Source organism: Mauremys reevesii, linkage group 17, assembly GCF_016161935.1.
Source record: "Mauremys reevesii isolate NIE-2019 linkage group 17, ASM1616193v1, whole genome shotgun sequence".
Lineage (NCBI taxonomy): Eukaryota > Metazoa > Chordata > Testudines > Geoemydidae > Mauremys > Mauremys reevesii.
This window is the reverse complement of record NC_052639.1, coordinates 1,940,830-1,965,575: the sequence shown is the minus strand read 5'-3', so window position 1 is coordinate 1,965,575 and position 24,746 is coordinate 1,940,830.

Sequence of the window (24,746 nt, the reverse complement as noted above, 5' to 3'; positions counted from 1 at the left end):
ATTAATCTAATCAATCCAAACCACATTAGCTGTCCTGGAAACATCACTCGTTGATCAACAGGAGTGCCGAGTATTCTATATAAATCCAATTTACCACCCTGGAAACATCAGTACATTGCACAGACATCACAGTCACCCTCATAAAAGCATCAACTGCTGACTGGCTTCATTAGTGGAAATAAATTACAGAACTTTATCTCTCTGCCATGATTATGGATAAAACCACATAAAAACCAACACTTGAAAGATGTTTTGCTTTAGACTGGTATAAAAACAGCAGAGGATGTTCGGCTTTCTTCAAGCCATTATGTCTTTCACATCATAATTCCCGTGTTTGAAAATCCTTCAGCTATTAAATGACAGAAATGTCCCTTCTGAAAGAACAAAAGCCCCACTCCTGCAAACACTTTGGTGAGTAACCTTATGCATATCAGTAGCGTAAAGTAGCCCCACGGAATGTGATAAATTGGCGAGGGGGCAGAAAGAGCCACCCCAGTGACTGGAGAACATCCTCACAGGGAGAACCGTACAGAGCTCAGGCTTTCACTATGTATAAATACCTTCCTGGGAAGAAAACCCTGGGTCCTAAAGGGCTCTTTCATCTAGCGGAAAAGAGCAGAGTAGAACCAATGGCTGGAAACCGAAGCCAGACAAATTGAAATTGGGTGCAATGTTTTAGCAGTGAAGGGGATTAGCCAGTGGTGGAACAAACCCCCAGGAGAAGGGGTGGGGGTGATTCTCCATCTCTTGAAGTCCTCAAACCAGGCCACAAGGCCTTTCTGGAAGATGCTGGAGCCAAGCATGAGTTACTGGGGTACTAGGGTGAATTTAATGGCCTGTGTTACACAGGAGGCCAACCTAGGTGATCTAAGAGTCCCTTCGAGCCTCAGACTCTGATAGCAACATCCTTGCTCACAGGAGGGGGCTTTCCGAACTCACGGGTGTGATGTTAGTAACTTTATCCAGGGATTAGGGCACTAGCATAGAGCTTGAGGGACCTGGGTAAATTCCCTGCTCCACCACAGGCTTCCAGAGTGACCTTGGGAAAGTCGCTTAGGCTCTCGGTGCCTGAGTTCCCCACCTGTACCATATGGACGATAGCACAGGTGTGCTGGAAGGAGAACGACACTAAAGAGCTACTGATGAAACAAACTAGCTAAGAGCTGGGTAGGATGATGATGATGCAGGTGGGTAGCAGAGTCACCCCATTAAGCTTGACACATAGGGAGCTCCTGGCACACTTCTTCACAGGGACTGGCCACAGTCTTAGGTTGCAATGAGTCATTCCCCATCTCCCCAAGCATAGGAGCCGACTCCAGGGGTGCTTAAGCATCCATGGAAAAAAATAGTGGGTGCACAGGACCCACCAGCCACATCTGTTGGGCGCTGTCGGTGGGGGAGGCACTTGGGGGAAGGTGGAGAGCAGCGAGCGGCAGACGGGGCCTCGGGGACGGACCGGGGCAGGAAGAGGTGGACTTCAGAGGGACGGTTTGGGCCTCGGGGGAGGGGGCAGAGCAGGGGTGTGAAAAGGCAGAGCAAGGACTGGAGTGGGGGTGGGAAGAGGTGGGGTGAGGGCGGGCCCTGGGGGGAGGAGGCAGAGCGAGGGTGGGGCCTTGGGGAGAGCGAGGGTGAAGCACCCCCGTGGAAAAATAAAACTTCGCACCTATGTCCCCAAGTACTGGTTAATGACCGGGCTGAATGCACTGCCCTGTCCAGCCCAACCTGATCCTCTGGAATTTATTCCCTCCCAGCAAGTTAGCAGCTTCCCTCCCCTCCTTACCACATTCTCCATAAATTATTCTCAACTTTCCATCAGGACAGGAATTCACAAACTCCCTCCGCTTGTTGGGAAGCGATGCCTTTTGCAGGTGGAGCGTTGCCAAGTTTTCATTTTACTCGAAAATTGTCTCACTTTATTCACATAGATACTGTGGGTGAAATCCACCGCTGGTACAAAACGGCATAAATCAGGGGGTTTAAGGGAGCTGCACTACTTTATGAGAGCAATGAATCAGAACCAGCATCTCAATAGCCTAGACTTCTTGCTCCTTTCTGTGTATCTATGTGGTAGACTTTGATTTTTCATCTGTTTCTAGAATACACGCGTACTTCACCTAAAATGTTATTCAATAAAAGTGTATGAAGGATTGCAGGGCACACAGGCAAGGAAGAGGGTTATATATGTGGAAAGCTGGGCATCTTGGCTTTTTATGATTAATTATTATTATTATTTAAAGGTAATCTATGCAGAAGAGAATTTTCTGACTCCTCTGCCTTTGTCTGTCCACAATTGCTAGAGTTGCAGTTATTGAACTGTGACACATAATTGTTGATAGACGGTAGAGTTTTTCATACTACCAATTCTGAGTGCCCGTCTCAAAGCGCTTTAGCCTTGCATCGCTCCTGGGCAAGAGGGAAAAGCCAGCTCCCCTGAGCTATACCCAGATGTGGCCTCCCAGGTCCTTCCACTGACCTTCTCTGACCCGTTCTGTCCCTCTCTATCCCTTCCCTAGCTAGATAGGACAGAGAGCTGCCCCCACACTCTCCTGTCTCCCACCTGCCCCATATTGCCCTCCCTTTCCCCTCACAACCTCCTCCCATTGTAGAGTCTCACTGGCTCACAGTCCTCCGTCTCCAGTTTGCCTGGGCTTGGCCTTGCTGCCCAAAATCGGTTTGGTGGGAGGCTGAAACTGACTCCCTGGTCTTGTAACAATCCCCCACTCCAAGTGTTTGCTGGGGAGGGGGAGTCTTCTCTCCAGTCATTGTTTTGCCTTCCTGTTTATTTCCCAAGAGTCCTGTTGATTTTACCCAGTACAGCCATCCCTTACAAGGCTCAGAGCACAGCCCCACGTTACCCCTTGGGGAGCAGGACCTCAGCTGGACCCGACTGCTTCTCCCTTCCGTCCAAGCTTCTGCATTTGGTGTCCCGCACTTCTAGCTAGTCACTCTATTGCACTGAACAGAGCCCACGCCCATCTGGCAAGAGCTGGAATGAGACATCCCCATCTTCCTGCTCAACTCTGCTCATTTTATTATTCCCACCCTATTGGTCTGGCTCAGGTACCTATCTAGCTCCTGTTACCATAGCAATCTATCACTGTTTCATAATCTTTCCTGTACTTGCGCTCATCATACCCCTATGAAGTAGGGAAGGGCTGTGTGCTCCTGACATCGCAGATAGAGAAACAAGACAGAGAGAGCAAAGTCCAGCTCCTTGAAGACAAGTACATTAGAACGGCCGTACTGGGTCAGACCAATGGTCCACCCAGCCCAGTATCCTGTCTCCTGACAGTGGCCAATGCCAGATGCTTCAGAGGGAATGAACAGAACAGGGCAATTATCCAGTGATCCATCCCCTGTTGTTCAGTCCAGCTGAAGGCTTAGACACACCCAGAGCATGGGGTTGTATCCCTGACCATCTTGGAGAATAGCCATTCATCCTTCATGAACTTAGCTAGCTCTTTTTTGAACCCAGTTCTGCTTTTGGCCTTCCCAATATCCCCTGGCAATGAGTTCCACAGGCGGGCTGTGCGTTGTGTGAAGTGGTACTGCCTCATGTTTGTTTTAATCCGGCTGCTATTAATTCCAGTGGGTGACCGCTCATGCTTGTGTTGCATGAAGGAGTCAATAACACTTCCCTGTTTGTATTCTCCAGACCTTTCATGTTTTTATAGACCGCTGGAGTCAGGGTCTGTGGGGCCCTGGGCCAGAGCAAGTGTCCCATGCAGTCCCCCCACACTTCTGCCAAGGAGCAGGGTTGGGGGCTTGCCAGGCAGGCGCGCCAGGTCTGGGCCTCCTCTTTTTCCATGCCCCCACCCCCGGCCCAGTGATTTATCTGCCACTCTCATATCCCCGCTTATTCCAAGCTGAACAGTCCCAGCCTTTTTAAGTCTCTCCTCCCTTCCTGCTCATCATTTTTGTTGCCCTTCTCTGTACTTTTTCCAAGTCAAGACCCAGGTTGCTACTGAATTTTGTCCGATTCCAATGGCAGTTCAGCATCTAAGTTCAACTTTTCAAGATCTGGCTGTGAGCAACTTGACCAAGGTCACAGAAGGAGTCTGATAGAGCAGGACTTGAATCTGGGTCTCCAGCATACTAACCCATCACCCTAACCCCAGCCCATCCTTCTCCCAGCTTTCTGGGCCAGGCCTCTTCCTTGTTGTTCTTCATCCGGTGCCTCATACAATGGGCTCCGATCCTTGATTTCTATGGGCTACCATAACACTAATAATGGATTAGAAGACACTTATGACTTTGCCCTCTCTTGTATCCCTTTGCTGCTGGCATACAGGATGATAAATAGATTTCAGCTCCCTCGCCGCTCCTACCAGTGCATATTGTGCTCGGCAATGAAAAATTTAAGAGCCCCCTATTAATCCAAGTTCATTCTTTGCTTCAATCCAAGGCTGCTTAGAGAACACTAAAATGGCTCTCACGTGTGAGATTATTCCCTAGTATGGCTCCCTGGGGACACTTCCCTTGGCAGAGAATCCTTCTGCCTGTTAATAACGGCCTTGGGACCCAACTGAGTGCCAGCTCCCAGGGAGGCTCCTTCTTCTAGGAGTCTCCCAGGATCAGGCCCTTCCAGGGGATAGGAACACTTCCTCCGACTGCAGCAGGCTTTCTCTGAATCAAGGCTAAAAGTGCAACGGAGTTTGATCGATATCCTTCGAGAAGGACTTTCCTGTGGGGCTGAGGGGAGGTTCTCAAGCAGAGGAGAGGTCTGGCAGAAAGCCAGCTCTTCTTATTGGGATCGAGAGCTTTTCTTGCCGCATAGATTACTTATTGACGGTATTAGTATGTGTGTGTTACAGGCTCCTTCCCGGCCCCAGGTGGTCTGGCTGGGGCTTGCAGTAAAGTCTGAATTGGCCATTTGGCAAGAGAAGCACAGGGACTCGGCCCGAAGCACTGGGGCCAGGTGATGCATTTACTCAGAGACACGTATCTGGAAGGACAGCAAAGGGTATCAGGCCTGGATTGAGGAGCAGCAGGCCCACAGCTCCTGAAGTCATGTGAGGAGGGTGGAATCTCAGCTTCCATTCAGAATAAAGTATCATTGCAAAGAGAAGCTCGAAAATGAGACACACGTGACTTATATACTGACGGCTGCCTGAGTTTGCCGAGAGCCTGAGTCAGTAGCTCTTAAACAGGGGAAGTGCCCCATGAGTCTCAATGGGATGTTAGCCTCCAACTCTACAGCTCTTGGGGATCTTGCCAACCCTACCCCAGCAGAGGATACAGTGTGTGGCAGGAGGGGGAGCTTGCAGAAGGACCAGCCTCCCTGCCCGTGCAGATGCAACCCACTTGGCAGGGTAACTGGGGGAAGCGGGTCTGCTCATTCCCTATCAATAAGATTGAATGTCGATTACACAATGGGAGTAAAGGAAGCACAGTTGGGCCCTGACCTATTTAGATACTGGCCAACACTGTAACTGGGCACTTTACAAAATACAGAAAGCAATAATTATGTTTCACAGCAAACACACAGAAGAATTAAATAAAAACAAAATCCTCTTGAAGGAATGTTGCATCATAATACGACTATTTCTTAAAATCCAGAATAACACCACACAAGAATTAAAAAAACCAACCAACCAACCCACCCCAGACACACAAAGCAGGTGTGACAAAGTTCCTCCTCTACCTTGGTGGGTCCTGCACTTATTGGCGGATTTGCTCATCTCAGAGATCTTCCCCTCTGGTGGAACCCACAGTCCAGGTCAACTCCTCCTGTGTCTGATCAGGAGTTGGGAGGGAGCCCAGGCCCGCCCCTCTACTCCGGGTTCCAGCCCAGGGCCCTGTGGATTTGCAGCTGTCTATAGTGCCTCTTGTAACAGCTGCATGACAGCTACACCTCCCTGGGCTACTTCCCATGGCCTCCTCCCAACACCTTCTGTATCCTCACCACAGGACCTTCCTCCTGGTGTCTGATAACGCTTGTGCTCCTCAGTCCTCCAGCAGCATGTCCTCTCCCTCCCAGCTCCTTGTGCCTCTTGCTCCCAGCTCCTCACACGCCCACCACAAACTGAAGTGAGCTCCTTTTTAAACCCAGGTGCTCTGATTAGCCTGCCTTGATTGTTTCCAGAAAGTTCCTGATTGTTCTGAAACCTTCCCTGTTACCTTACCCAGGGAAAGGGGACCTACTTAGCCTGGGGCTAATATATCTGCCTTCGATCACTCTCCTGTAGCCATCTGGCCTGACCCTGTCACACAGGTCACGCCCTACAACAGAGAGGAACACTCAACTCCCCTGACTCTACGTTGGCTGGCTGCAATTTGACCCCTGCTTGCATGTTCCCTCAGAACCTGCAAGCAGGGCCAGGACATCAGTGAGTCCTGAAGTGAGCGAGGATTTAATGTGGTGTTGCAACCAGCTCAGATCAGACTCTAGTTCCTTGTCCATTAGCTGGACTGGCTCTGCCAAGCTTGTGAGAATAAAGAACCATGTAACAGATTTTAGTTGCTAAAGATAGCAGCTCTGACTCTGATGCAGGCAGGTAGGGTGCAGGAGTCAGGGATAGCTCAGTGGTTTGAGCATTGGCCTGCTAAACCCAGGGTTGTGAGTTCAATCCTTGAGGAGGCCACTTAGGGATCTGGGGCAAAAAATTGGTCCTGCTAGTGAAGGCAGGGAGGTGGCTGGACTTGATGACCTTTTGAGTTCCCTTCCAGTTCTAGGAGATTGGTATATCTCCTATTATTATTATTATACATGGTCCCTTTCAGAGCAGAGACCCACTTTAAGGGCATCATCTACCGTCAGCAAGATCTGAGGTGATTTGTTGGCTCACCAGGGCAGCTGATTATTTATTATTTCTATTACTGTAGCACCAAGCAGCCACAGCCATGAACCAGGACCTCATGGCGCTAGGTGCTGTAGAAACAGAACAAAAAGAGCTCATAATGTAAGAGCTTGTCTATGCTGAAAAGTTACATCCACCGAGCTATGTCTCTCGGGGTGTGACGTAGTTATGCCGACCTAACTTGGAGTGTGGACAGTGCCTGGAAGAATTCTTCCCTCGACCTAGCTACCACCTCTTGGGGAGGCGGATGACCTACATCAATGGGACAACCCCTCCTGTCGCTGTAGTGAGTGTCTGCACTGAAGCACCACAGTGGTAGCGTTTCAAGTGTAGCCAGAGTCCCTGGTCCCTGCACCAAGGAGCTGTACCCTACAGGGCTGGCCTCAGGGGTGCCATAGTCAGGGGGCGCCGTGGTGCAGAGGCAAGGGGCTCAGGCTCCCCTTTGCTGCCTGTGGGGTGCAGCCCAGTGAGGCAGGAGGCCCCCCACTCACCACTGCATGTGGTTTACCAGCCTGGTTCCTAGTCTCGCCTCCACACCCTGCGAGCCCACAGGCTCTCCCCCCCGCCCACACCCACAACCCTCTGGGACGATCCCAAGTCTGGGCTATTCCTCCTTCCATGGGCGGCCTGAATGAAAGCGATGCCGCCCAATGGAAGGTGAGCGAGCCATCTCGGCCAACCAGTGGGAGATGGAAGTTGCCAACCTCTTCCAGGGAGGGGAAGGGAGTTGAAACTGCAGGGGAAATAGATGAGTAACTTGGGGGGGGGGGTCCTGACCCCATACCCAAGCTCCCAGGGGACCCTCTCTGTGCCCGCAGTGTCCCAGGTCTTAGCTCCCCCCGATTCATCCCAGGTCTTCAAGGTTCCCCTCCCTTATGCCACACATTAACCCCCCAGGTCCCCATGCTTCCCAGCTCTCAGGGGTTCCCCCTTTTCCTTGCTCATCCCAAAGGGAGGTGTTAGTGCAGGGGGCTGGGGATATTTCAGGTGCAAATCTTTCACCATCACCACCCACCCCAGCTACCTCCAGTGCACTGGAGCATTTGCATTTTAACCTCCCTGCCCCCCAGTAATGCACCTTCCCTGGGAAGGGGCACTTGAATATTGGGAATGCTCACTATTGGGGTGTGGGGCGAGATCTGCCCTTCTGGAGCCCCCCTGTCACTGCCCCCCCGCATCCCCAAGTCAGTGGGGCTCTCTTTGTACGCCCCTGGTTCGCTTCCCCCTTTCTGGGGCTCTTAGATCCCCATGCTCCCCTGCCACCACAGCCCTCTAGTGCCCTCCTTTTGCTGAGCCTCCCCTTGGGCTGCTGATCCATTGTGGGGGTTCCAGGGAGGCAGCAGGGGCCAGGGCCACCAAAATACCCATTCACCCAGGGCACTATTTTCCCTATGGCTGGCCCTGGCTGTAATTCCCACAGCCCCAGCTCCACTGTGCAGGAAGCACCATCAGAAGTAAGTGACAATGGTTTAGGACAGAGGCGGGGGGCCCATGGGGAGCTCTGTGCTGCAGAGGAAAGGCAGACATGCCACAGACCCAGAGAACGGACAAGCCATTCAGCAGCACTGCCGTCACAAACAGGGCCTTTGGCCTCAAGAGAGAGAGATGCCCAGAGCAACCTAACAAGGGCAGCTAGGACCAAGGGGCAGAGCTGGGTCACCCCCGAGGCTGGGACTAGCAGAGGAGTTTGTGGTCAGGTTCCAGGCTGGGGTCGATACCAAGGTCTAGAGTCCAAGTCAGATTTCAGGGTCTGGATCAGGAGGCAAAGTCCAAATCAAGCCGAGGCTGAAGCCACAAGTTCAGGGGCAGAAACAGTCCCAGCTGCTGCAGAAGAGCCACACGGTTCCCTGGACGCTTCCTGGGCCATTCCTTGGGTTTCTATAGGGTGGGGAACCAATCAGGCGCCAGGAGGCTGCTGCCAGTCAGACCCCTTGAGGTGGGACTTCCACCCATGGTCTGTGTCCATAGTGGGCAGCGGAGGGCAAGCTCTATGTAGCTTCTGCTGGGTGGTGTCAGCTACTTAGTACCTTTGTATGCTGGGGTCTGAGACCTGCTAGGTCCAGTCAAGCCAGGCTCCTCCAGGAGACTTTCCTCCCCACTCCAGGGCACAGTGCTCTCAGTAAGAGTCTGCAGCGACCCCAGGCAGCCTGTTCAGAACGAGCTAACGATCTGTTAGCCACCCGGCGTACCAGATCTGACAGTCTTTGGGTTAGCATGAGCCAGGCAGGCTTGGCCTGCAGTTCCCATTAGTGGGAGTTACTCCCTGTCATAAACAGATAGTTAAGGGTTAAAGTCTCTTTTACCTGTAAAGGGTTAACAAGCTCAATAACCTGATGAACACCTGACCAGAGGATCAATCAAGGGACAAGATAATTTCAAATCTCTGTGGAGGGAAGGCTTTGTCTGTGTCCTTTGTTTGATTTGCCGTTTTCTCTTTGGATTTAAGAGAGGCCAGACATATTCTTCAAGTTCTCCAAGGTTTCCTGAAGTATTTTTTTCTATTCAGTATAGTGAGTATTAGAAGGCGGTTTAGTCTTATAATTGATTTCTACATTTGCAATTGTGTGTTTGCTGAAGAAATATCTTTATTTCTGTTTGCTGTTACTTTGATTATTCTGAGAAAGGGGAGGGGGAAGTCTCTCCAGGTTTATAGCTAGACCCTGTATATTTTCCATCTTGGTGATACAGAGATAGTGTACTTTTTTTCTTTCTTTAATAAAATCTTTTCTTTTTAGAACTTGATTGATTTCTTCCCTTGTTTGGATTTTCAGGGGAAGGGAAGGGGGGAAAAGTGAATCCCTCTTTGTTTTGATTCAAGGAGTTTGAATCTGTATTGGTCTCTCCTAACGGCTAAGGGAGGGGGGAAGAAGGTGGAGGGGAATAGTTTATTCTCCTTTGTGTTGAGATTCAAGGAGTTTGGATCTGTGTTCCCCAGGGAAAGTTTGAGGGAACAGGGAGTGTACCAGACACTAAAAACTTGGCTGGTGGCAGCGTTTACCAGATCTAAACTAGGATTTAGTTTAGAGGAGTCCATGCAGGTCCCCATCTTGTGAACGCTAAAGTTCAAAGTGGGGAATAAACCTATGACACTCCCCATAGGACTGTCCCTGCTCTCTCTGTCCCAGGAGCGCTCCCCTGTGTCTGTGCACGCTGCTTTTTTATCACAGACACCTGACATCTCGTGGGCTCTGTTCTCTGGGCTCCGCCCTTCGGCTGCCTCTGCAGCGAGGTGTTCATCTTCAGTCCTTGAGGTTCCTATCGCTCCTCCAGGGTCTTCCATTCCTCTGGGTTGATTCCAGCTCTGTTCTCGGGGGCATGCTAATGCCAGATGGCTGCGTGACCCAGATGCCTCCTGCTCTGATCCAGAGGAAACATCTTAACCCCACAGCATCCCAGGGGTGACAATGCAAAGCCCAATGGGGAGAATCATGGTGTTCATAACAATATTACAGAACGCTCCCCCATTCGTCACAGCATAGTCCAGACACCGGAGACTCAGGAAACCTGTGTTCTAGTCCCAGCTCCGCCACTGTCCTGCTGGGTGATCTTGGGCACGTCCTTTCCCATCTTTGTGCCTCAGTTTCTTCTCACACTGTTTGTCTGCCTTGTCTAGACTGTTAGCTCTACTGGCAGGGACTGTCTCTTCATATGTGTATGTGCAGTGCCTAGCATAGTGGGGCCTTGATCTCTGTGATGGCCAGGGTGCTAGTATAATATTACTATTGCCAAGAATCACACAACAATCACAAAGGTGGGGTGCTGGGCTGTCAAACCCAAGCCTGATGAGCAAACGCTAGGGCTATTCCTAGGAGGCAGGGGGCCGGGGCTGGTCTGTACCATAGCTTGACCCTCCTGCAAATGTCGCTCTGCTGGGGGCTATTTTTAGACTCATGTCAGCTCTAATTGACTAATGGCAGGTCTCTGCAAATTACCCTCTTAATGATAGTTACAACTACAGCGTGCAGAAATTACCCTGCTAATGACACTCAGGAATGCACTAAATGGCTTTGCTTTTTCATACGGCCATGCTGGAAATAATTGGAAGCTGAAAGGTCGAGAGCGGGCTGGAGGGGTGGGGACTCCATCTCCTTGGCAGCTCTATGGCAACCAGGACTCATCTGGATGCTTCTCGGGGATGCTGTCCCTTGGGCTCTGACCCTTGTTGCAGAAGGTCCTGCTGTTTCAATGGGGCTTTGCCGTCTCTGGCTCCTGGTGCCACTGCTTCTCTGTTGCATTCACTTGCTGTACGGCTCCTGCATGCCAGCAGCTCTGTGGATGATGATACAACACTCCTGCCTCCTGCATTCAGGTGGCGATTGTAATGTGGACTCTCAGCCATCCTGCACTGGTGCTGAGACAAATTCAGACTGAAAATAAGGTGCACATCTTTAACAATGAGGGTAATTAACCATCGGAACAACTGGACTGTGGTAAAATCTCCAGCATGGGCAACACGCACTGAAGAGCTGCCGAGGGGGTGCTGATGAGATTCCACTGAGTAGATTTGAGTCCATTGAGTTAGAAGCATTTCACTGTTTTGTGAGGCTTCTTTAGGGCTCTGTAAGCCTGTGAGGCTGTCCCACTTGGTCTGTCTCTGAGGGAGGCCATGCCTCCTTGCTATCAAGCCCTTAGGACTGCAATCAATTAGAGGGGAATTAGCAGTCTTTAGAGCCCAATCCGCTTGATCTGGACTGGGCAATAGGGAGTCTATGACCGCTGGCCCTCAGGCAGGGCAGGGCACAGATAAGGGCTCTGACCTGCAGTCAGGGCAGAGAAACGCAGTCTATAAGCCCAGGCCCTTAGTCAGGGCGGGGAACAAACAGTTAGGGGCTCTGGCCTGCAGTCAGGGCAGAGAAGTAAGGCATTCTTGGGGCTCAAGCAAGGGTGAGCACTGAACACAAGCCTCCTGGCATAATGTGAGGAGGCTGCCGCCCCAGGGGTAGAGTGGCAGGGGGTAGGGGGACCCGGGCCCACCCTACTCCACCGGGTCCCAGCTCAGGGGTCTGCCACAGGGTCAGCGGGGATCCACCCATAACAAGCCGACCTAGTATCAGACCAAGGCCGAGCCAGACTGTTGTCTAGTTTCCCTGGGCTACTTCCTACCACCCTGGGGTTTGGTACCTCCGTGCTGTAGATATCCTCCATCTCCCTGGGGTCGGTGGTCAGTGGTAGCCCCAGCTTTGGTTGGCTGGCAGCCCTGGGAGCTCTGGCGAGTCCTCAGGCAGCAGCCTCAGTAGCTCCTTCTCAACATCCTGCTCCGGTAGTGGGAGAGAAGCGTCTTTCTCCCTTGGCAGCTCCAGCCCAACTGAGCTGCAGGGCCACCTTCTGTACTTCCACTTCCTGCCCCACCCCTCAGCTTCCGGCGGGTCAGGTGTGGCTTTCCTGTCTCTTCAGCCAAAGGGGTGGGGTTGTGGCCCCTCCTGGTCTATCTCAGAGGGAGGCCATGCCTCCTCACCACAGGCCCTCTGATGTAATGCTGAAAAAAATCATAAACCTCAAATGTTCTGCAGGGATGAACTTTAAGGATGCCACCAGTACAGAGTATGTGACAAATTTAATTCATAGAATCATAGAATCATAGAATTCAAGATCAGAAGGGACCATTATGATCATCTAGTCTGACCTCCTGCAAGATGCAGGCCACATAAGCCGATCCACCCACTCCTTAGCAAGTGAACCCTGCCCCATGCTTCGGAGGAAGGCGAAAAACCTCCAGGGCCATAGCCAATCTTCCCTGGAGGAAAATTCCTTCCCGACCCCAAATATGGCGGTCAGCTGAACCCCGAGCATGCGGGCAAGACTCTCCAGCCAAGCCCTCTGGAAAAGGTTACATCATACCAGGCACATAATTGACCTATTGACTAAGCCCGTTATCCTATCATACCATCCCCTCCATAAACTTATCTAGCTTAATCTTAAAGTCGTGGAGGTCCTTCGCCCCCACTGTTTCCCTCGGTAGACTGTTCCAGTATTGCACTCCCCTGATGGTTAGGAACCTTCGTCTAATTTCAAGCCTGAATTTCCTGACTGACAGTTTATATCCGTTCGTCCTCGTGTCCACATTAGCACTGAGCTGAAATAATTCTTCTCCTTCCTGGTATTTATCCCTCTGATATATTTAAAGAGTGTAATCATATCTCCTCTCATCCTTCTTTTGGTTAAGGAAAACAAACCGAGCTCCTCAAGTCTCCTTTCATACGAAAGGCCTTCCATTCCTCGGATCATTCTAGTGGCCCTTCTTTGTACCCGTTCTAGTTTGAATTCATCCTTCTTAAACATGGGAGACCAAAACTGCACACAATACTCCAAATGAGGTCTCACCAGCGCCTTATATAATGGGACTAGCACCTCCTTATCCCTACTAGAAATACCTCGCCTAATGCAACCCAAGACCGCATTAGCTTTTTTAACGGCCACATCACATTGCCTACTCATAGTCATCTTGCGATCAACCAGGACTCCTAGGTCCTTCTCCTCCTCCGTTACTTCCAACTGGTGCGTCCCCAGCTTATAACTAAAGTTCTTGTTAGACATCCCTAAATGCATAACCTTACACTTCTCACTATTGAATTTCATCCTGTTACTAATACTCCAGTTTACAAGGTCATTCAAATCTCCCTGGAGAATATCCCGATCCTCTTCCGAATTGACAATACCCCCCAACTTGGTGTCATCCGCAAACTTTATCAGCCCACTCCTACTCTTGGTTCCCAGGTCAGCAATAAATAGATTGAATAAAATCGGACCCAAAACCGAGCCTTGAGGAACTCCACTGGTAACCCCCCTCCAACCGGACAGTTCCCCCTTCAATACTACCCTCTGCAGTCTCCCCTTTAACCAGCTCCTTATCCACCTCTGGATTTTCACTTCGATCTTTTCCAATTTAACCAGTAATTCTTCATGCGGTACCGTATCAAACGCCTTACTGAAATCCAGATATATGAGATCCACCGCATTTCCCTTGTCTAAAAAATCTGTTACTCTCTCAAAGAAGGAGATCAAGTTGGTTTGGCACGATCTACCTTTCGTAAATCCATGCTGTAATCTATCCCAGTTGCCATCGGCCTCATGCTCGGAACCATTCTCTCTTTTAAGATTTTTCCATGACTTTGCATACTACAGATGTTAGACTAACAGGCCTATAATTCCCGGGTCACTTTTTTCCCCTTCTTGAATATAGGAACTACATTAGCTAATCTCCAGTCAGTCGGTACAATCCCGAATTTAGGGATTTATTAAAGATTATCGCTAACGGGCTGTAGCAATATCCTCGCCAATTCCTTAATATTCTAGGATGAAGATTATCCGGGCCCCCCGATTTACTTCCGTTAAGCTGTTCCAGTTTGGCTTCTACCTCAGCTACCGTAATGTCTACCCCATATCTTCATTCCCATCGGTCCTCTATCACTATTCCTTAGCCCTTCATTAGCCTCATTAAAGACCGAGGCAAAGTATTCGTTCAGATATTGTGCCATTCCAAGATTATCCCTAATCTCCACTCCATTTAAAGTTTTAAGCGGTCCCACTTCTTCTTTCTTGGTTTTCTTCCTATTTATATGGCTAAAAAACCGTTTGCTATTGGTTTTAATCCCCTTCGCTAGATCCATCTCCACTCGTCGCTTTGCCTTTCTCACAGCTTCCCTGCACCCTCTGACCTCAATAAGGTAGGTTTCCTTGCTGATCCCTCCCATTTTCCACTCCCGGTACGCTTTCTGCTTTTCTTAATGACCCCTCTAAGACGCTTGCTCATCCAGCTTGGTCTAAAACTGCTACCTACGAGCCGTTTCCCCCTTCTCGGGATACATGCCTCTGACAACTCCTGCAACTTCAACTTGAAGTAACTCCAGGCGTCATCTGCCCTTAGATCCTAAATATGTTAGCCCAGTCCACTTCCTAACTAGTCGCCTTAATTTAGTAAAATTAGCCCTTTTGAAATCATACACCTAGTCTCAGATGCACTATTGATTATCCTCCCATTTATTTGGAAACGAATTAGCTCATGATCACTCGAGCCAAGGTTGTCCCCTACAACAATGTCCTCAACAAGGTCCTCGTTACTCACCAAAATCAAATCTAAAATGGCATCCCCTCGTCGGTTCAGCAACCACTTGATGAAGGAATTCATTAGCTATCACGTCTAGGAAAAGCTGAGCCCTATTATTATTACTAGCATTTGTTTCCCAATCTATATCCGGGAAGTTAAAGTCCCCCATGATCAAGCAGTTCCTATTAGTGTTTACCTCCTTAAAAACATTAAAGAGCTCCTATCCATCTCTAAGCTAGATCCCGGCGGTCTATAGCACACCCCAATCACTATCCTGGATGAGGCTCTGGTAGTTTTCTTCCCCAATGTGACCATTGCCCAAACAGACTCCGTATTGTCCATTGCAGCGCTAGTTATCTCATTACATTTTACCTCATTATTGATATACAGTGCTACTCCCCCACCTTTACCTTTGCATCGGTCTTTCCTAAACAGCACATACCCTTCCATACCTGTACTCCAGTCATGGCTACCGTTCCACCATGTTTCTGTTATTCCTACGATATCCGGTTTCAATTCCCGGACCAGGAGCTCCAGTTCCTCCATTTTGTTACCTAAGCTTCTCGCATTGGTGAACAAACATCCTAATTTTTCCTGTTGGGCTCCTCTCACTCTTTTTACCCAACTCGGTATGGACACAGTACTTCCAGTATGACTTGTAGATCTAGAATCTGTCCCCCCACTCTTCCTTACACTTAACTGCCCCCCTCTGGCTATATCTGTTATCTTGCTGTCCTCACTCCCAATTGTAACACTATAACGTATTTTCTATCTTGGTTGTGATATTCACAGATTATTTTTGTTGTAATTGCTAGAGTCCACCAGTCCACACTTCCTGCTGGTCCCAGTGAGCTGCTGGGTGGTGGCTGTGTCTGAGGGTTGTCTGGAGACCCGTGGACTAGTTGAGTGCTGTGTAATGAAGAATTTCCCTTTATCCATTTTAATCAGCTCTCTCCATAGCTTGCATTAGCGAGGGCTCTTAGGAAGAAGACCGTGGGCTTTCTTACCCATGTCTAAAGAAAGGAACGGTGAGAAAAACATTGGCAGGTGTCAGGAAGTCATCTTCAGGGTGGTGCTGAGCTGTCTCTTCGTTCATCGACACACAGTAAGTTAAGCCTCGGCTATATACTGATGCATAATTTTAATGCGTTTGTTAAAGACAAACAATGTTCAGTGAGATTTATCATTTCTTAGCTGGTAATTACCTGTCAGCACTAAAATGATGGCCTTTTAGATTAACAGCGCTTTTCTCCTAATTAATTAGGTGTGCAGTGTGCCATGCAAAATCAAGGGCATCAGAAGAGGCGAGAATGGAGTGACACTTTTTGGGGTTACATGAGGTGTAAAGGATGAATATCTGCTACCTGCTTACCACAAGAAGGAGCCTTGTCTGTGCCCACAAGGAGAGACCCTTCCCAACTTCCGGCTGCTGGCAACCCAAGCACTCTGCTCCATGCTCAACAAGCCGCATTGTCTCCCAATGCAGACTAGCAATTTACACCTCACAATGTGTTACCTTGAGTGCCCAGTCCCCGTCTTCTGGACACCCACAATGTACACTGATCCGCTGCCTCCATAGAAGCAGGGTCCCCCGGTTCACGGGTTCCATTTCAGTTCTACACTCTCCTTAGCACAAGGCACTTAGATGTGTCTAGAGGAAAACCAAATGAAAGTTTATTTAATAGAGCTTGAGCTGGAGATTCAAATAAAAATAAATAGAAGGGTTTGAAAACATAAGGTTACAGGTAAAAGAAAAATATAACATGCAAACTATAGCCTGTAGTATTAACAAGTGACATTTCTGTCTAAGAAGGTATTTCTCAGCCAATGGTCAGTCTTGACAGTGCTTGTCCAGGTCAGAAAGCTGAGATCCACCTTTCACGAGACACTGCCATGGGCAGAGTCTCTCATCTGTAGCATCTTGTGTCCTTTCTTCTTCTCATGTACTATTACAGACCATTGTCGTTTACACCAGGGGTTCCCTATTCAGAACCTGTTCTTGGGGTTCATTTGCCTCTATACATGCTCTTTAGAGCTTCCCCACCTGCACGTCTTGCTCCGTCTCTGTGTCCTGCCTACACCTGAGGTGAGCTGCACCCAGCTTGTGCTCGTAGATTCTGGAGTCTCTAGCAATTTTAGGGATGCAGGTTCACTAAAGCTAACCAGCTTGCAGTACAAAGAAAGCTCACCCCAGACCTAGTAGAATCAATTGATGGTAGTTTGCTGTCCTCAGGTCCTGTCACCCATGAAACTGTACCCCTTTGGGTTGAAATCCAAGGCCATCAAGAAACCCTGCAATTCAACTTGATTAGCTCAATTAGACGTTGCGTCTTCTGGCTCTCAGTCCATGAGCCAAATATCTTCTGGAAGATGCAACAGGTAGGATTTCGTTCAAGCTACAGCCAGAAATGGTTTCTAATCAAGTCAGTCACCAAGGAAACAGCATGGAGAAGGCTGCCACCTCCTGTGCCCAGCACACTCAAGGAACTGTCAGTTTGCCAATCCCTGCAAAATATTGAGATTTTGCTGAAGTGTTTGATAAAAGAAATGCTGATGTCTTACTCATGTATAGGTCCTGAGACTGCCCCATCTATCTCCAGTCAGGGGCCAAAATTTGAATGCATCTATCCCCTGTCAGAACCAGAACTCAGGGCCCTACAGGACTATCTCAATGAGAATATGGCAAAGAACTTTATCTGTCCATCTACATCCCCCACTGGGACCCTGATTCTCTTTGCCAAAAAGAAGGATGGATCTTTGTGTCATTGTGTAGACTATCCAGCCCTAAACAACATTACCATCAAGAATAAATACACCTTACCTTTTATCAACTAACAATTGGAGTGGCTTGGCTCTGCTAAAATATTCACCAAGCTTGAGCTCAATGGTGTTTACAGTCTAGTCCATATTCAAGAGGGTGACGAGTGGAAGACAGAGTTTTGCACCTGTTGTGGTCATTTTGAATACCTCGTCATGCCCTGTGGTCTTTCCAATACCCCAGTCACATCACAGAACTTTGTCAATGACATCTTTAAGGATGTTCTGGACCAGTTCATAGTGATCTACTTAGATTACATCATCTTCTCGAAAACCCAGGCCCTCCAGGATCAGCATGTCCACTTGTACTCAAGTGTCTTCAAACAAATGGCCTGTATGGGAAACCCGACCCTATGGGATATGTATGGATCCCCAAACAATATCTGCAGTTGCGGACAGTGCAGCTCCAAGATACATCTGTGATGTTCAGTGCTTCCTGGGGTTTTACAAACTTCTACCAGTGGTTCATCAAGGGTTTTTCAAAGGCGGTGAATCCAATTACCCAAATGCTCTGCAAGAACACAGCCTTTGTTTGGATGCAGGAGGCCAAATCTGCCTTTGATAAACTGAAAGACGCATTTACATCAGCATCTGTCTGAGTTCACCCGGACCAGAAGAAACCCTTCATTGTCAAAGCAGACACCTCTAATTATGCAATCGGAGCACTGCTATCACAGCAACATGAGTCCCCAAGTGTTCTTCACCCCTGTGCTTTCACTCCTGAAAATTGATGCCTGTGGAACAAAATTACGAAGTCTGCGACAAGAAGCTGCTGGCCACCACAACCGCCCTTGAGGAATGGCATCATCCCTTGAAAGGCATGTGTTTTCCAGTTCAGGTATTCAAGGATCATAAAAACTTGGAGTACCTACGAACTGCAAAGGCTCCCAATCAGTGCCAGATCTGTCCCTTTTTTCTCCTAATTTTGATTTCACCATCAAAATGAATGGGTGCCACTTCTTCCCCTTGCCAAGTTCGCATACAACAATCCCAATCACAAGTCAATCCACTGGAGTCCTTTTTATGACAACTACATTTTCCACCCTCATTTCACCTGTCTGTACTGCCAGTGTCCCAGGTTCCTGCAGTGTCCAACATGGTAAAGCACCTGCATCACATCCACAAAGATAAAAAATTCACCTTGAATCAGCCAAGGATTACAAATGATACTCTAACCTTCATTGGAAGAACATCCCTCACCTGGTGGTCAGGGATAAGGTATGGCTTTCGATGCAACACCTGCACACTGCCTGGCTTTCAAGAAAGCTGGGCTTCCACTATGTCAGCCTGTTCTGGATTGTCAAACATATTAACTGGGTGGCCTTGAAATGCCAGCTACCCGATATGATGAAGGTGCACCCGATTTTTCATGTTTCACTGCTGAAAAAAGTACATCAACAACTTCTTTCCTGGATGGATACAGCCACCTCCTCCCCCCGTCATGGTCCAGGGGCAGGAAGAATACTGGTGAGGCAGATCTTGGACCCCAAGGTTCTCCAAGGAAAGCTCATATACCTTGTTGATTGTAAAAGCAGCAAAGAGTCCTGTGGCACCTTATAGACTAACAGACATTTTGGAGCATGAGCTTTCGTGGGTGAATACCCACTTCATCAGATGCAAGTAGTGCTTTTCCACTGTAGCCCTTCTGCCGGGCCGAAACGATAGCAGCAAGGGCCGGGTTCAATACATAGGGGTCCCTTCCCCACAACATAATGCAAAACCATCTCGAGCCCCCACCCAGTGACCTGGGAAAATCTGACACACACCCCTGGGCGCCTCGAGGAGGCAATACTTCCCCTCTCACAAGCACAGACTCTTGGTGTAGCAGAAAAGGTTTAATTACATGAGATAAACAACAAGCATTAAATTGGGAAAATACCTCAAGTAGAGTTCATAGGTGAAACTGTGAGCAAAGACCCACCCCAGCAAATTGGGCCGTGTCCTTCTCTCGGGGCCCTTGAGTCCAGCAACCCCCAAATCACCCACAGTCCCAAAAGTCCCACAATCCAAAAGTTTCTGTTCCGGGTCAGTGCAACCCCAGAGCTCAAGAGTCTCTCTGCAGAGGCTCCCCTCCCCAGCCTGGGTAGAAAGGGGCACCTTACGTGGTTTGGGGCCAACTGCCCTGCCTCTTCGTGGGGTTCTGCTTCCACTAGTCGTCCCTGCAAACAGCTCAGCTCCGCTTGCTCTGTGGGCTGCTCCGCTCTGCCAGCTGCTCTGGTCCACCAGCTGTCCTGTGATCCGCTCCAGCCATCCTTGCAAGCTGCTCGGTTCCACTCACCCAGTGGCTGCACAAACTGTTCCACTCCGCTCTGCCAGCTGCTCTGCTCCATGGTATTGCTTCAGGCTCCCCCACTCATTAGCACAGTACTCAGTGCGCTCAGCTCAGCAAGTCCAGCTCTTCAGTGATTTCAGCTCTCAGTGATTCTAGCTCATATTAGGGGAGCCTCAGTGCCAGTGAGTTCAGCTCAGTAACCTGTATCTAGATTCTTAAGGGAATCAAACATTAACTCTGACATTCCACAGTGGAGAGAGGCATAGGTAGAACTGGTGCTTCTGGCTCACGCAAGGCACCTGCACCACCAAGTACAGATATCTGTCCCCAGCCTCTCTCTCCTGACTGGGAGTTGGAACCCATGTCCCTTGTCTAGCAAGTGCTGTTTAGTTGATAATGAAACCCTCTATCATAAGACAGTTTTGTATTTCCTCATTTACTTAATCGGGGTGACAACATTTTATTGCTCCTGCCCCAATAACAACAAAATGGGGGATCCCACAGCTGTGAAAATAACCATCCCAGGCTGCTGCCTGGTATGCTAAGTGGGGTGGGAGTGCCAATGCAAATAACTGAAATGCTAATGCAAATACTTGAAACTTCTTTCTGCACTCCCCATAATTTACCACCAGAGGTCAGGGTACAGCTCATCCTGACTCTGCTTACACCACTACTTGCATCCGACGAAGTGGGTATTCACCCATGAAAGCTCATGCTCCAAAACGTCTGTTAGTCTATAAGGTGCCACAGGATTCTTTGCTGCTTTTACAGATCCAGACTAACACGGCTCCCCCTCTGATACTTGTTGATTGTGAAGTCTGTGGTCCAGCTGATCGCTCATGGAAGCCTGCTGCCAACATATATGCAGCCGACCTATTTTGGGAATTCCATCAGTCATACCCTGACAAAACAGGCCTGAAGGTGCCTTTTGGTAGGCATCTTTTGAAGGGGGTGATGGGATACTTCTGAGCCTAAGCCTGCTTAAGCCTGATGAGTCATTGCTGAGCCAGGGTTTGATGAGTCAGAGGCAATTACCCGCAGGCCATTCAACCAGGGTTCAGCTAATCCACAGGAGGGACCTGTCCAGGTAATCCCCAGGCAGGTACATAGCTCCTAGGGGAAGCAGTCATTCAGCATCTCTACCTGGCTGGGAACACTCCCATTGCTAGCAGCTTCACACACTGCCCTTTCTCCTGCTCCTGCTCTGACCGTGCCTTTTTCCACGCCAGCCAGCCCCCCAGGGCAGCGTGTGACCCCTGCATTTGGGGCGGCTGGGCGCGAGCGACAGAAGCTCCCTAGGACGAGGCAGGGCAGCTATGCCCAGATTGTGGCCCCGTCTCCTGCTCCACCCTGAGGCCTGCCCCTGCTCGGCCTCCTCCCCCCGAGGCCCCGCCCATGCTCCACCCCAGACTCTGCTCCCACTTGGCCCCCTCCCACAAAGCCCCTTCACCCACTGTTCACACCTCTCTGCTCCCTTCCCGGAGGCTTCCCCACCTGCTGCTCACCCCTCTGCTCCACTGAGGTCCCCCCGCCCATCACTTGCACCTCTCCATCCCCAGTGGGCGGGGGAACCTTCAGGGAAGGGGGCAGAGAGGCGTGGGGAGCATCTGGGGAAGAGTGGAGCAAAGGTGGGACCTCGGGGATGGGGGGAAGAGGCAGAGCGGGGACAGGAAGAGGAGCAATGCGGGCAGGGCCCTGGGGGAAGGAGATGAGTGGGAGCATGGAGCAGAGTGCACACCATGCCACGGCTTGGTGCCTTTTCGGCAGCGGCGCTCCAAACAGACATGCTCCATGTCGCGTTTGGGGAGATTTAGCCTCCTCTAGCCTCTTCTATCCACCGCCTACGCCAGCCCTTACTCCAGCCTGCATCTGCTCCTCACCTGGAGACTCTGAGACGATGTCCTTAAACGACACTTCTGTGCTGAGAGCCCTTCCAAGCTGAGCGGGGCCTGGGCAGTGCTTGGCTGGAGAGCTGGTCAGAAAATGGGTTTTCCATCCTGCAATGATGTTGAGATCTGAGAATTTTGTTTAATCCCCAGCCTGGCCAAACCCCCTGAAGTTCTGAGTTTTTCCCCCACGGCCCCTGCAGAGGTTCTCATCCCCCAGTCCATGTACCCAGGCGGTGTCCTGAGATGTGCAGCGGCCGGGAGCTTTGGATGAGGGCTGCACATTATTTGGAAGAATAACGGGGAAGAAACAGCTGAACCGCAGAGAGTCCCCAGCGGTGAGATTCAGAGCTCTAGTGCTACAGTGAGGCCTCTTTGTGTAGGGACTCCCTCTATCGCAGGGGATCGGGAGCCAGGCAGTGGGTCTCTGCGCGCTCTGACCACTGCAAGCCATGTGCATGGGCATCCCAGCTAGACTGAGAGCAGGGGCGCCGGGGGGAGGGGGCGCACGGCCCATCACTTTTAAAGGCATATCCCTCCCACTTTTTACCATCCGCAAGTGATGGGGGGGGAAGCAGAGAGAAGCGAGCGGGGGGGGCATGGTCTTGGAGGGAAGAGGCAGGATGGGGGCAGGGCCTTAGGGAAAGAGGCAGCATGGAGGCGGGGCCTTGAGGGAAATGGGCAGTGCGAGGGCGGGGCCTGAGGGAAAAGGGGGTGGGGCCAGGATTTGGGCACTGGTGGCCCCCCCCCCACAGTTTTAGAGAGCTTTCGCTGAGAGTGTCTGAGTCTTGGGGTGATTCACACTGCACACCCTACAGGGAGTGTCTCTTTTCTTCCTTCCCGCACAGGATGAACCTGCTCCTTTGTCAGGAATACAGCGAATTTCTGCCCAGGGGGCTGAGCAGCTCGGAAATAAGTAGGTGATAGGGCACTGGCCCTAATTAGCCCCTTTCTTGGGAGTCTCAGCAGAGATGTCAGGGGCTGAACGTGTCCAGAGGCCGGACTGTAGGGCAGGGGTGAGGTCCATTGGGCCAGGTAGCGTGGGCTGCAGGTCAGGACTGAGGGTCATTGGCTGGGCTTGTGGGGCCCCGAGACTGGAGGGCAGGGGGCTGGGGTAGGGCAGCGGAGCTAGCGAGCACCAGCCCTGGCGCACCCAGACCTACCCAAGAGCCACATCTGTCACCAGTGCAGCCTGCGGTGCTTCCATTCTTGGAGCACGGCATGGATACCCCACTCCCCAAGGGCTGCTCTACAGGGTACCCAGGGGTCTGGCAGCCTTGGACTGGCTGTCATGGGCACGTCCCTCCCTAACGGTCTCTTCCGTCCCGCTCCTAAGTAGCCGCCACTTCCCAGCATGCACTGCGGGCTCCAAGGGGGCATGCCACTGCTGGGCAGAATGTCAATTGCAGATTGTGGCACTTTCCAGTGTAAATGACCGAGCCCCCGGGTGATGGGAGAGAGGCCTCCGGCATGTGGGCGATGGGAACATAGACCACCCATTGAAAAGAGACTCTCAAGGTGTTATGGAGGCGAGGGAAACCCCTGTCTCCATCCCCTAAGGTTTGAGGAGGGGATCAGAGCCCCTTTTTGAAGCTGTTGTGCTGCCTGGAGCTGGTAAATGGGCTGTCCATGCTTATTTTCCTCTGCTAACAGACTCTATTAGCATGAAATATTGTTTTCACCGAATGCTCCGATGAAAAATGTTAGCTTTCTCCCTGAGTGGTATCTACGGGGGTAGGACTCTATTGCCCATAAATAACAGAGACAGGCTCTATTTCTGGCTTTTCATCAATTCATGGATTCCAAGGCCACAAGGAACTCTTGTGATCATCCAGTCTGGCCTCCTGCATAGCACAGGGCAGAGAACTGCCCCAAAATAATTCCCAGTGACGATCTGTTAGAAAAACATCCTGTCTTGATTTAAAAATGGCCAGGGACGGAGAGTCCAACACGCCCCTGGGTAAATTGTTCCACTGTCCTCATCGTAAAAAATGTACGCCTTATTTCCAGTCTGATATTGTCTAGCTAACTTCCAGCCCCTGGATCGTGTTATGTTTTTCTCTGCTTGCTTGAAGAGCCCATTATCAAACATCTGTTCCCCATATAGGTACTTACAGACTGTGTTCAAGTCACTCCGTAACTTACTCTGTCTTAAGCTAAATAGATTGACTCAAGGAGCTCAGTCACTATCCTTTAATCATCCTCGTGGCTCTTCTCTGAGCCCTCTCCAATTTATCCACATCTTTCTTGAACTGTGGGCCCCAGAACTGGACACAGGATTCCACCAGTGGTTGCACCAGTGCCAAATACAGAGGTAAAATCACCTCTCTGCTCCTACTCAAGAGTCCCGTTTATGCACCCAAGGATCTCGTTAGCTCTTTTGGCCACAGCATCGCACTGGGAGGTCATGTTCCAGGCCGGCCACTGGAGCACCTGTATAAACCGTAAATATCTCCTTTCCACTGTAAACGTGACATTAACTCTCCTAATCCGGCTGAGGGCAAGGAAAGGCAGCTGGGACTGAATGTGCTTTGGGATGAGCGTGGGAATGGAGTGAGACCTGCTACAGAGGTGGGTGCCCTCTGTTCAGTGTGTCCTGGGGCAGCAGCTGTCCTGGGAGCTCTGCTGCACGTTCTGGGCTGCTCGAAAAGAACCCGCTGCATGTGCCATGATTCCTGCAGCATGTGATCCTCTGCGTCCCGAGCCCCACGGGCATGTGTAGACAGGCTGAAAGTTGCCCCAGACACAAACATGCCCAAGAGAGCCCAGGGATTTGAAATTGGTGACAGGGATGGTTGGGAATTTTTGACAAAACTTTTTTATGTTGGAAAATGCCTATTAGTGGAAAGCGAAACCTTGGGTGGGAAAGGGTCAGCGGTGATGAATTTTTTCACATGAACATTTTGTAGGGAAAAAAGTTTCAAAAC